Here is a 14775-nt window from a genome sequence, read left to right as displayed (position 1 = left end):
CTAGTGTGTGACATGCACACATATGATGAATGCACCGAACTCCATAATATCAGTAAAGTAGGGAATCCATGATGCTAGGTGGAGTCTGGCAAAGACCCCACACACCCATCAAACCGCCAAACACCAGGATGGTACTGATGTCTGACTCCCATCCTGTAAGGAACCTGCCATCCTGTAACTGGGCTATATTTGGTTCCTTCATCTTCACAAACTTTGTTAAAATGTTAGAGTTGTCAAACTGGGAGTTAGGGTCCAGCATGTAGATCAGCTGTCCCAGGTCAGGTGATTTGGCTACAATTTGGGTGAGAAATTGTACCAAGGAATTCTGGTACACCCTCTCCTCTTCTTCTCCCTGTCCTCATCATCACTCTTGTGGGTGGGCCTGGAGCACAAAGAAGGTAAAATGGAATAAGCCTCCTCCTTAGTGGAAAACCTTGTCAATCCTTAATTTGACCTGACTCTCTGAGGGAATGCAGCACATTTTTTCCTACTAGGTCTCCTCATTCATTTGTTCACTCATTTTTCCAAGGAATGATTGAATTCTTCCATTCTTCCTTGTCTCTCTCTCTTCTTTCTTCCCTTCTTCCATTTCCCCCTTGATTGTAGAGATTTGAGCAGCAGGGCTGCATCCCCATGGGGCCGCCTTGTAAGGTTATGCTCCGAAATAACAACACAAAACTATTCATTTCAACACTGCCTGCCCCATTATTTTCAGCCTCTTAACCCATGTCTAATAATGTATGTTGCAGCACGAGTTCCGCTTAGAAGGAAAGATTTAGCATGTCTGAACTGGTGGCTGGCTGTATCGCCATCTGCCTCAGAGTGCAGAGCTACCATTTCTGCCCATGGGAGTGGTGCACGGCATCTCTAAGCTCAATTCCTATTCCTCTCAGCATTCTCTTATGTTTATTCCACCCACCTATGTTCTAATCTTTCAGGCCAAAGAGTTTCTTTATTTAATTAACCAATGACCTATACTCCATCATTACTCCTATTTCTGTTTAAACAAGAACGGAATCTTTATCTTTAACATAGCAAAATTACATATAACAAAACAGTTATCGAGCAAGAATTACAGTTACAATATTTATATCTATTTTATCTTTTATCATAACAATGGAAAACTATAACTACCTATCTATTCTTCAACTCCATCAGAGACTCCAGAATAATACAGTATTACCTAAGCAAACAAAAAGTAAGCCATTTTCAAACTCTAGAAATGACAGAGACATCTCGCTGCCTGGACAGTCACCCAAAGTTCCTCTGTACCGTTGGTGTTTCCATCCTCAGCCTACAGGCCCATAGTTTCCAGCAGACATTTCCATGAAGCAGGAAATTTCAAAGGCAGTCACTATCTGCTTGTCTTGAAGAATGTTTTGCTGACCCTTTCCTGAATCAGGAACACGAAAAGATCATCTCACCTTTAGGCAAGTTCAGTAGTCCTCTCTCTGAGTGTTTTCTGTGTACAGTTTATGCAACAATCCAGGCAAGAGCAGTTTCTTCCCCAAATGGCTATCAAACTCCATAAGGATCCTCTGTGATGCCCATCTTCTTCCTGAAGTAGATATGTGCTGCCAAGAGTAGAGTGTCTCACTGTCATGAAAAACCCTAAGGTACTAAAACATTAAATAGCCTATTTTGTAGTCTAGAGAGATATGAATAATGCCTATCTAACTGAAATATATATATCTATGTAGCTAGAAAATCTAACTAACATGACTACAAACTTGACTATTATTAATAATTATCCATTAATAACCTATATACATTATATTTTTAAATGAACTACACAATCACAATACCTTAATTAAGATCAAAAATGCATATACATATAACAAAATTGACCTAAAATCTCTATCAGTAAAGCAAAATCTATACTAATGCAAATATTCATATCTATATCACATCCCACTTTAAATGTAAAAGAACGTTTATAAGCCATATTTGGGAACGTGGGTGCAGTTTTTTCTCTCCAAAATGCTTCCTGCTGAATGGTGGCATCATTATTGATTTATCTCAGTTGGCAGTTGAGCGAAGCAATTTTTTAAAGGTGTTCAGAGTAACCTTTAAGTAGGGCGTGGTCCATCCTACCATATTAGGATAGAGGCATCCACAGACTATCACCCTCTGTGAAAACAAAATAGAAACTCCTTTCCAAAGCATCATGTCCTTAGATCCAAATTTCAAAGTCAAGGCATTTTCAAAATATCTATGTTGGATTATTTCAGCAGCTTTTATAAAGAAACATCTTTTAGCAGCTATTGCTACTGCCTCAAAATTCAAATGATTCAAAAAGAGCATAATAGCGTACAATATCAAAATTCGCTGTGAATTTTCCATCTTTGTGCGCTTCAATTTAACCTCTATTTTGTTTATTTTTCCTTTTTATTTTTTGCCTTTTGAGACAGGTTCTCTGTATCTTTGACCTGGAATAACTCTGTATACCTGTCTGTCCTTGAAGTCTCAGAGATCTGCCTCTCTCTGCCTTTCAGGCATTGGTATTAAAGTTGTATGGACTACACATTGAACTCACAAAGATCTGTTTGTCTCTGCCTTCAAGACACTGGGATTAAAGGCGTGTGCTACCTCACCTTGAAGGTACAGAGGTCAATCTCCCTCTGCCTCCCATGTGTTGGGTTTACAGGTGTGTACTACCACACCCAACAACCCTCTTCCTTTTTTTAACTTTAAGATCTTCAAATTTTAGACTGCACATATTTTTAACACACTGTAAATCATTTAAAAATTTTCTTTGTCTTTGAATCTCTCTTTACTCTATATCTCTCTCTGTTTTTCTGACCACATGAGTCTTTCATTTACCAAGCAATCTCAGTAGGACTAAAGCCGTGGCTTTGCTGGCCAGATGTAGCCCATTCCTTAGCTTTCTGCCATTCCAACCTTGTGGCTGAGGTACCGAACAGAGCCGCATTCAGTGCCACAAGTCTACAGTGTTTCAAGGTCCTTGCCATCAAAGAGGCTGCAACAGACAACACTCAAGACCTCTTTCTGTAGCTGGCCCTCCTTCCTCAAACAGTCAGAGTTTGCCCAGGCAGGACGGCCCAGAAAGCCGGCATTTTAAAACAACACAGTTTGTTTTCCTGCTACTGCTGAAAACATACAAGCATTCAGTTGGTTTTATCAACACCATTTAAATGTTTTGTGGCAGGACCTCTTAAGGGCTGCAGGGTTTTGCAGCTGAAGCTGAGTCAGCAAGCCTCTTTTAGATGAGAGCCCTTGCTTTCTTCTAGCAAGCAGAGCAGACCGAAAAATTGCTGCTACCAAGAAAACATGCTGTACTCTTTCCCAAGCTTTCTCAGGCTTTCAGTGGATTCAGTTGTCCACAAGGCTGCAAGCCATTCTGTAGTTATTTGAGCAGCGAGGCTGTGTCCCCAGCACTACGGCCGCATGAAGGTTATGCCTGAAATTAATACACAAAAACTGTATTCTTTTAAACACTGCTGGCCCATTAGATTCAGCATTTTAACCCAATTCTAATAATCAGTGTAGTTTAACGAGGTGCACTTACCAGGAAAAATTCAGCATGTCTGACATGGTGGCTGGCTGCATCGACATCTGCCTTAGAGAGCAGAGCTATGGCATCTGCCAGGGAGAGGGGAGCATGGCTTCTCTGAGCTCACTACCTCTTCCTCCCGGCATTCTATTTTGTTTACTCCACCTACCTATGTTCTAACCTATCAGCTGAAGCGGATTCTTTCTTTAATTAATCAATAAACTTCTTCTGTCACTTTATCCTTTCAACAGCTTGCCCATATAAATCTCCCATGTGTCTTCTGTTGTATAATCTTTCATTTGTAAAGAACTTGCACTCTCAGGGGAGGATTTTTCTGACATCTCTGTGGATGGAGATCATATGAGGAAGATCACATGAGCAACCATGACAACTCTAATGCTGTAGAGTTAGGTGGACCAGAGATTGATGGCTGACATTCCTGTGCTATGCATCAGATGCCCCTGAACTCTGGCCCTGTTGACAGACAGGCAGACATCAAGTTGGTCACACATACTTAACTCATTCAGGTTCACAGATACTGTAAATGGAGTTTTAATTCTTCTCCTAAACTAATAAAAAAACCAAGATTAGGAGAAGAGAAGAGCCTGAAGTAAGGCCTCAAAATGGGTCATTTTGCAAAGGAAAGGTTACCTGCCTCCATGTATGCTGTCTCCCTTTCTTAGTCAAATCCATCCTTCCAGTGTCTAGCTAACAGCTAACCATAGGATTGAACCCAACTGCCTTTGATTTCTGAAATAAGTGCTGTCCCCTTAAGGTCTCATAACAGCACAGGAAGGTTTGTAAGACTGTCCCAGCAACAATTTAAAGCAATTCTAGGACACCAAAGATGCAGCAAATTTGGTTAATTGGTAATAGAGATCATTCTGATGGGACAAAATAATGTAGCATTAAAAAGAAAAAACAGATTGGTGTACTCACGATGAATTTATGTGATATGGCACACACAGGCTTCTGGTTCTGAATACTTCATGCTCGGTGGGTTTTGGAGATTGTCGTGACCCTGAACCTAGCTGGAGGCTTTGGGGCCTTGAAAGGACAAGACTTAATATTTCAGGACATCCTTGTACTTGGTCCCCACTGTTTACTGATTTCCTTACAGAGAATGAGCAGCCATCTACTCCTGCTGCCATGCCTTCCCCACATGAACAGAGAGAAGACCCTATACACACAGGTCGCTTGTATCACATGTGAAGGCATAAGTCACAAACAAACTCCCACAGCAGTTTAGAATTGTGATTAATAGAATGATTAGTTCTTGAAAGGGGAAAAACTTAGAGATCACAATCCCTTACAAAAGCCCTCTGCAGGATCAGAAAAGGAGCCTAGTAGCCGGAAGGGAAGCTCAAGCAAGAGATCAAGCTGAAGGTAGAAGTTGCTTTGTAAAAGAGAGAGAGACCACAACTCAATGGGCTGGTATCTCAGTGGCTATTCAGGAAACATCACAGAGAAAGGATCTGCTTCATGCATGAGAGTCACCGATGATTTCCCTTTAAGAACAAAACCCATCAAATCTCCCAATAACATCATCAGCATTCAACAACATGTCTATGATTTCTTTGCCTTGCCTTTGATTGTGCAGTAAATGATGCTGATAGTTAATCTGTGCAATTAATGCAAATTTCCTTGTAACTGACTAGACAGAATTGACAGGTTATCTTAAACACAGCAGGGAGTCACTCTACGATGGAACTGGTTCATCATCACCTGTGTGACAGTGACATAATTGAGATCTTTCCTTTGTCTATAAATCTCATTATGTTCAACATGATATGTTGTCATACAGATTTCTTAGGGTTTTGTCCCACTGGTGGTTTCCTTGGTATGCTTACATAATTTTTGCCAGATCCAATCAGTTTTGCCATGCACTCTCAGCTCCACGTCATTGTGTTCCCCTTATGTTCCAGTCCAGGCATTTTAGACCTCTTGTAACTGTTGTAAGAGTATCTCATGTTCCACCTAAATGATTTAGGGTTTTATTTAGGCTGGGTTTTATCTTCCATCACTGAGTTCATTGACTTTCCTTGGGCGTAATTCCTGGGACACTGAGCCTAACTCCTGGGTGATTCCTCCAGTTATTTCTCCTTTCTTAGATAGTTTACACTCTCACTATTACTGTGAGAGTGTTTCTGTAGCAAATATTCTTCTCAAGATGAGAAGAAACTTCAATATTACAATCCATTTGTTATTGTGATTTAAATACACACACACAAACACACACAAGTTAATGCACATACACTGATGATATCTCAATTAATGGGGCCATTCTGGGGATGTCAAGATTGATATCTCTCGAGTGGTTCTCAGAAGGCAATAGGGTGACTCTCTCTAGGTACTTAAGCAGGGGGGAGAAGTTGACCGCACTGTGACATGTCCCTAGGAACTATGTGTGCCTTGTCCCATAGTCAGACTGATGACTGACTATCTTGAAAACCACCATGGAAAGTTTGTTTGACAAATGATGGAGATCAAGTCAGGGTCAAAATCAGAAAACTAGATGGAGCTTCCAAGCTCCAGTGGAAGAGCAGATGGATGAAGAAAAAGAGCAAAGATGTCAGGAATATAAGGGCTTGGTCCACACTATGAGACACTGCCTGAACTAAGGGGATTTCAACTAATCCAGTGACCTGGGAATGAAAGAACATGGGATCAAACTGGAAGCTCTGAATGTGGATGACAATTGGGGCAGACGGAGAAGCCAAAGGTAATGGCACTTGCAATTGTCTGCATATCATACACTGGCTTTTTGTGATCATATTTTTTGTGGATGCATACCTTGCTAAATCTGGATGGATGAAGGGTGGGCTTGGACTTCCCACAGCTCAAAGTACCCTGCCCTCTATTTGGACTGGTGTTTAGTGGAGAGGTTTACTTGCGCAGCAAGAAGAATGTGGGAGGAGGAAGAGAAGTGGAAAGTTTGATAATTATTATTATGAAGTAATGGAAAAATCAATAGAAAATAACCAATGAGGACATTGGAGCTAGGAAAAAAAAAACATTCATGTGAGTTGTTGACTCAGACCAAAAATTATTTTACAGAAAAAAAAACACATAAAGGGGTTGAGTTACTTGGAAAATATGACTCAAATATTGGGAAGAAGATTGCGGTTTTTATTTTGGGTCTTCATGGGGCTGTATGAGCAGCATTTTAGGACCTGTATGCTGGATATTTCTGGGGGTTAGTAGGGAAGAAACCTGGCTAGGAGGAGTTTTATGACATAAGTAGAGCCTTGATGATGTCACAAAGCTTTGGTTGGGGGTGGCAACTCAGTTCCACATGAAGCACTAGTCTTCTGTGAAGGTGGGATTACTATCTTCACGGTGGCTGAGGAGGTCAGTTCAGATCTTGGGCTCCACAACTGTTCAACCGAATGTCCAGAAGTGAGAATCTAGAGAGCCAAGATATTTTCTATTGATAAATATGTTTAGGAAGCAACTAGGACCTCTGTAGTCAAAGAAAGGTTTCTTTCAAATCTGCTCTGGGTCCAAAATTTATGTCGTTAACAGCTCCTATATTTGATAGCTGGGGGACGGTTAATGTCAGGTATTCTCCCCACTCTATCTTTGCTAAAAATGTCCAATTCCTCAGTCCACTTAAATGGCAAAGATCCTCTTTGTCCATATGTGTTTTTAAAGATAATTATTTCTAATAGGTGCTGTTGCACAGATTAATGTTTCTTTCTTTTGGCAGTTTGACTCACAGTACTTACTTCTCTAATGAAGATACAGAATATCTTTATGTAATCAACCTGGATCTGGATCAGGAGACACAATAGAGAGAGCCAGTGGACTGGAGTGCCATGACCTTGGGCAGGTGGTTATAGATCAGCCAACTAACCAGTAGCTTGAGTGGTAAGGAGAGGAGTGGCTGTTCTTTGAATTCTTTGCCATCTGTTCAGATATTTCTTTCTCACTTTAGGTATAGGCATAGCTTCCTCTCTCATTGATATAGTAAGTCAGGAAGTAGGTTTCTCAGTAGAGGTCAATTGCATTTTGCAGCAGGAATATGTCTCTGATACACATATACTGAGCTGTAGACAAGAGTTTGATAATTTTCCTATTAATTTCTTAAGAACATATTCCATTTAGGTATCCAAATCTATTCAGCCCTCCCTTTTTCACCTGCTCCAAAGTTATTCCTAAAAAGAGCCTTGACCTCACATCCTCACCTTCTTATCCTTGCATGCACTTATGATGGAGGAAACCTCTTTGTGTCTGATTTAAACTGAAGAGTTCTTCCTATGCAGAGATTGGCAGCTATGAAGCCTAAGCACAGAAACAGAGCCAAGAGACAGTGGAACAGGAGTGCTGTGGCCTATCTCAGAAAGTCTCCCGCCATGATGAAGATGCCTCTTAGTATGAGTTGTATGCCACATCTCCAGAAGAAGAATGGGCCATCGCTCCAGAAGCAAAAACTTAGTAAGCCTTTTGAGGCCCTGGAGAATATTGTTGGCCGCAGAATTTCTCATGGCTGGAAGGAAGCCAATGAACCAGTCACCCATTGGAAAGCCATCATTCTAGATCAACTGCCAACATATCCCTCTCTCTATTTGTTGAAATATGATGGGATTGATTGTGTCTATGGCTTGGAGCTTCATAGTGATGAAAGGATTTTAAACCTGAAAATCCTGCCTAATAATGTGCCATTTCCTCAGGTGACAGACACTCATCTCTCAAACACCATAGTTGGCAGAGCAGTGAAACATACATTCATGGGCACAAATGGCTCTAAGAATGACTGGAACGGGATGGTCCTAGAAGAGGTGCCAATCATGAAGACCTGGTTTCATATTACCTACAAGAAAGATCCATTCTTGTTCATTTACCACCTCCTGGATGACTACCTGGAAGGCAACCTCCACATCATGCCAGGCTCTAAGGAAGAGTGGAGTGGCGTGGTCCCAGATGAGGTGCAGACCATAACGACCTGTTTCTACATTGTCAACGAGAATGATCCGGTCCTGTACCTTTACCACCATCATGATGATTCCATTGAAGGCAACCTCCACATCACGCCTGAATGTCCTCCAGTAGAGGTGACTTTGGAATTAGGCAGGGATACCTTGGAGGGCAAAAGAGTGCAGTACAACAAAAAAGATGGAACCCAAGAGATAGGTAAAATTATTTGCCAAGTTCCCAACAAACCTTCTGTGTATTTCATCAAGTTTGATAATGACTTCCATATCTATGTCTATGATTTGGTGAAGATCTGTTAAAGTGAAATTCTCAAATTTTGAGGGGCAGACTTAATGCTCTCTTTGGGAATGTGTTTTTTCAGAGATACCTCAGGTCTTCTATGAATCCTGGTATCTTTTCCAATGGATTATTCCTTCTCAAAGAATAAAAATTTGTTAACATGTTGTGTTATTTGGTCAATGCTGGATTGTGTTTGGTGGATGGGGCATCACAGAAATACATGCCTCAAAACAAATCAGGATTTATGGTCTTTTCCCCTTGGAGAGTAAAGGACTGGGGATGCGTGGTGTGGTAAAGGACAAGATGGCTGTCAAGGAAGCAGTGGAGAGGGGACAAAAAGTTGTATGATCTCGGGGCGGTATGAAGCTTGAGGGAAAACCATGTCAAATGGAAAGATGTGACCGCTATCAGCATGAGGTATTGGGACTTAAGAGGATAAAGAGTAGATTAATCAGGAAGGGACACAAATGTATACTCAAAATCAGAGAAAATTAGGTTTCATTTGATGAATGGTTAATTCGTACAGGCTGTAAGTCAAAGGATGTTTGATCTCCACTAGAGCATGTTGCTTAGTGAAAAGTGTCTCCGCTCAGTTGCTCTTCTCCAGTAAGTTGGACATCAAGCTACCTACTTAGTTTTGCCAGAATTCTGTCTGCCACCTACTTTGTCATGCCTGGATTCGGTATGCCTTGAACTCTCATAGGTCTTATCCATGCCATCCAACCCTTGTCAGTTCATTTAAATAATTGCCCTGCCATATCTGGAAAACAGTGTTCCCTTTCATTGATCATGTTCTGTAGTACTTGGGCTATAAAACTCTTGAACACACTCACCCACACACAGGATAAACATGTACATATGATGCCCACTAGTGTGTGACATGCACACATATGATGAATGCACCGAACTCCATAATATCAGTAAAGTAGGGAATCCATGATGCTAGGTGGAGTCTGGCAAAGACCCCACACACCCATCAAACCGCCAAACACCAGTATGGTACTGATGTCTGACTCCCATCCTGTAATGAACCTGCCATCCTGTAACTGGGCTATTTTTGGTTCCTTCATCTTCACAAAATTGGTTAAAATGTTAGAGTTGTCAAACTGGGAGTTAGGGTCCAGCATGTAGATCAGCTGTCCCAGGTCAGGTGATTTGGCTACAATTTGGGTGAGAAATTGTACCAGGGAATTCTGGTACACCCTCTCCTCTTCTTCTCCCTGTCCTCATCATCACACTTGTGGGTGGGCCTGGAGCACAAAGAAGGTAAAATGGAATAAGCCTCCTCCTTAGTGGAAAACCTTGTCAATCCTTAATTTGACCTGACTCTCTGAGGGAATGCAGCACATTTTTTTCCTACTAGGTCTCCTCATACATTGGTTCACTCATTTTTCCAATGAATGATTGAATTCATCCATTCTTCCTTGTCTCTCTCTCTTCTTTCTTCCCTTCTTCCATTTCCCCCTTGATTGTAGAAATTTGAGCAGCAGGGCTGCATCCCCATGTGGCCGCCGTGTAAGGTCATGCTCCAAAATAACAACACAAAACTATTCATTTAAACACTGCCTGCCCCATTATTTTCAGCCTCTTAACCCATGTCTAATAATGTATGTTGCAGCACGAGGTGCGCTTAGAAGGAAAGATTTAGCATGTCTGACCTGGTGGCTGGCTGTATCGCCATCTGCCTCAGAGTGCAGAGCTACCATTTCTGCCCATGGCAGAGGTGCATGGCATCTCTAAGCTCAATTCCTATTCCTCCCAGCATTCTCTTATGTTTATTCCACCCACCTATGTTCTAACCTTTCAGGCCAAACAGTTTCTTTATTTAATTAACCAATGACCTATACTCCATCATTACTCCTATTTCTGTTTAAACAAGAACGGAATCTTTATCTTTAACATAGCAAAATTACATATAACAAAACAGTTATCAAGCAAGAATTACAGTTACAATATTTATATCTATTTTATCTTTTATCATAACAATGGAAAACTATAACTATCTATCTATTCTTCAACTCCATTAGAGACTCCACGATAATACAGTATTACATAAGCAAACAAAACGTAAGCCATTTTCAAACTCTAGAAATGACAGAGACATCTCGCTGCCTGGACAGTCACCCAAAGTTCCTCTGTACCGTTGGTGTTTCCATCCTCACCCTACAGGCCCATAGTATCCAGCAGACATTTCCATGAAGCAGGAAATTTCAAAGGCAGTCACTATCTGCCTGTCTGGAAGAATGTTTTCTGACCCTTTCCTGAATCAGGAACACAAAAAGATCATCTCACCTTTAGGCAAGTTCAGTAGTCCTCTCTCTGAGTGTTTTCTGTGTACAGTTTATGCAAAAATCCATGCAAGAGCAGTTTCTTCCCCAAATGGCTATCAAACTCCATAAGGATCCTCTGTGATGCCCATCTTCTTCCTGAAGTAGATATGTGCTGCCAAGAGTAGAGTGTCTCACTGTCATGAAAAACCCTAAGGTACTAAAACATTAAATACCCTATTTTGTAGTCTAGAGAGATATGAATAATGCCTATCTAATTGAAATATATATATCTATGTAGCTAGAAAATCTAACTAACATGACTACAAACTTGACTATTATTAATGATTATCCATTAATAACCTATATACATTATATTTTTAAATGAACTACACAATTACAATACCTTAATTAAGATCAAAAATGTATATACATATAACAAAATTGACCTAAAATCTCTATCAGTAAAGCAAAATCTATACTAATGCAAATATTCATATCTATATCACATCCCACTTTAAATGTAAAAGAACGTTTATAAGCCATATTTGGGAACGTGGGTGCAGTTTTTTCTCTCCAAAATGCTTCCTGCTGAATGGTGGCATCATTATTGATTTATCTCAGTTGGCAGTTGAGCGAAGCAATTTTTTAAAGGTGTTCAGAGTAACCTTTAAGTAGGGCATGGTCCATCCTACCATATTAGGATAGAGGCATCCACAGACTATCACCCTCTGTGAAAACAAAATAGAAACTCCTTTCCAAAGCATCATGTCCTTAGATCCAAATTTCAAAGTCAAGGCATTTTCAAAATATCTATGTTGGATTATTTCAGCAGCTTTTATAAAGAAACATCTTTTAGCAGCTATTGCTACTGCCTCAAAATTCAAATGATTCAAAAAGAGCATAATAGCATACAATATCAAAATTCGCTGTGAATTTTCCATCTTTGTGCGCTTCAATTTAACCTCTATTTTGTTTACTTTTCCTTTTTATTTTTTGCCTTTTGAGACAGGTTCTCTGTATCTTTGACCTGGAATAACTCTGTATACCTGTCTGTCCTTGAAGTCTCAGAGATCTGCCTCTCTCTGCCTTTCAGGCATTGGGATTAAAGGTGTATGCTACTACACATTGAACTCACAAAGATCTGTTTGTCTCTGCCTTCAAGGCACTGGGATTAAAGGCGTGTGCTACCTCACCTTGAAGGTACAGAGGTCAAACCTCCCTCTGCCTCCCATGTGTTGGGTTTACAGGTGTGTACTACCACACCCAACAACTCTCTTCCTTTTTTTAACTTTAAGAACTTCAAATTTTAGACTGCACATATTTTTAACACACTGTAAATCATTTAAAAATTTTCTTTGTCTTTGAATCTCTCTTTACTCTATTTCTCTCTCTGTTTTTCTGACCACATGAGTCTTTCATTTACCAAGCAATCTCAGTAGGACTAAAGCCGTGGCTTTGTGGCCAGATGTAGCCCATTCCTTAGCTTTCTGCCATTCCAAACTTGTTGCTGAGGTACTGAACAGAGCCGCATTCAGTGCCACAAGTCTACAGTGTTTCAAGGTCCTTGCCATCAAAGAGGCTGCAACAGACAACACTCAAGCCCTCATTCTGTAGCTGGCCCTCCTTCCTCAAACAGTCAGAGTTTGCCCAGGCAGGATGGCCCAGAAAGCCGGCATTTTAAAACAACACAGTTTGTTTTCCTGCTACTGCTGAAAACATACAAGCATTCAGTTGGCTTTTATCAACACCATTTAAATGTTGTGTGGCAGGACCTCTTAAGGGCTGCAGGGTTTTGCAGCTGAAGCTGAGTCAGCAAGCCTCTTTTAGATGAGAGCCCTTGCTTTCTTCTAGCAAGCAGAGCAGACCGAGAAATCGCTGCTACCAAGAAAACATGCTTTACTCTTTCCCAAGCTTTCTCAGGCTTTCAGTGGATTCAGTTGTCCACAAGGCTGCAAGCCATTCTGTAGTTATTTGAGCAGCGAGGCTGTGTCCCCAGCACCACGGCCGCATGAAGGTTATGCCTGAAATAAATACACAAAAACTGTATTCTTTTAAACACTGCTGGCCCATTAGATTCAGCATTTTAACCCATTTCTAATAATCAGTGTAGTATAACGAGGTGCACTTACCAGGAAAAATTCAGCATGTCTGACATGGTGGCTGGCTGCATCGACATCTGCCTCAGAGAGCAGAGCTATGGCATCTGCCGGGGAGAGGGGAGCATGGCTTCTCTGAGCTCACTACCTCTTCCTCCCGGCATTCTATTTTGTTTACTCCACCTACCTATGTTCTAACCTATCAGCTGAAGCGGATTCTTTCTTTAATTAATCAATAAACTTCTTCTGTCACTTTATCCTTTCAACAGCTTGCCCATATAAATCTCCCATGTGTCTTCTGTTGTATAATCTTTCATTTGTAAAGAACTTGCACTCTCAGGGGAGGATTTTTCTGACATCTCTGTGGATGGAGATCATATGAGGAAGATCACATGAGCAACCATGACAACTCTAATGCTGTAGAGTTAGGTGGACCAGAGATTGATGGCTGACATTCCTGTGCTATACATCAGATGCCCCTGAACTCTGGCCCTGTTGACAGACAGGCAGACATCAAGTTGGTCACACATACTTAACTCATTCGGGTTCACAGATACTGTAAATGGAGTTTTAATTCTTCTCCTAAACTAATAAAAAAACCAAGATTAGGAGAAGAGAAGAGCCTGAAGTAAGGCCTCAAAATGGGTCATTTTGCAAAGGAAAGGTTACCTGCCTCCATGTATGCTGTCTCCCCTTCTTAGTCAAATCCATCCTTCCAGTGTCTAGCTAACAGCTAACCATAGGATTGAACCCAACTGCCTTTGATTTCTGAAATAAGTGCTGTCCCCTTAAGGTCTCATAACAGCACAGGAAGGTTTGTAAGACTGTCCCAGCAACAATTTAAAGCAATTCTAGGACACCAAAGATGCAGCAAATTTGGTTAATTGGTAAAATAGATCGTTCTGATGGGACAAAATAATGTAGCATTAAAAAAAAAAACAGATTGGTGTACTCACGATGAATTTATGTGATATGGCACACACAGGCTTCTGGTTCTGAATACTTCATGCTCGGTGGGTTTTGGAGATTGTCGTGACCCTGAACCTAGCTGGAGGCTTTGGGGCCTTGAACGGACAAGACTTAATATTTCAGGACATCCTTGTACTTGGTGCCCACTGTTTACTGATTTCCTTACAGAGAATGAGCAGCCATCTACTCCTGCTGCCATGCCTTCCCCACATGAACAGAGAGAAGACCCCATACACACAGGTCGCTTGTATCACATGTGAAGGCATAAGTCACAAACAAACTCCCACAGCAGTTTAGAATTGTGATTAATAGAATGATTAGTTCTTGAAAGGGGAAAAACTTAGAGATCACAATCCCTTACAAAAGCCCTCTGCAGGATCAGAAAAGGAGCCTAGTAGCCGGAAGGGAAGCTCAAGCAAGAGATCAAGCTGAAGGTAGAAGTTGCTTTTTAAAAGAGAGAGAGACCACAACTCAATGGGCTGGTATCTCAGTGACTATTCAGGAAACATCACAGAGAAAGGATCTGCTTCATGCATGAGAGTCACCGATGATTTCCCATTAAGAAAAAAACCCATCAAAACTCCCAATAACATCATCAGCATTCAACAACATGTCTATGATTTCTTTGCCTTGCCTTTGATTGTGCAGTAAATGATGCTGATAGTTAATCTGTGCAATTAATGCAAATTTCCTTGTAACTGACTAGACAGAA

Source organism: Microtus pennsylvanicus, chromosome Y (assembly GCF_037038515.1).
Source record: "Microtus pennsylvanicus isolate mMicPen1 chromosome Y, mMicPen1.hap1, whole genome shotgun sequence".
Taxonomy (NCBI): domain Eukaryota; kingdom Metazoa; phylum Chordata; class Mammalia; order Rodentia; family Cricetidae; genus Microtus; species Microtus pennsylvanicus.
The sequence above is the reverse complement of the archived record's forward strand: the minus strand, read 5'-3'. Positions refer to the sequence as shown.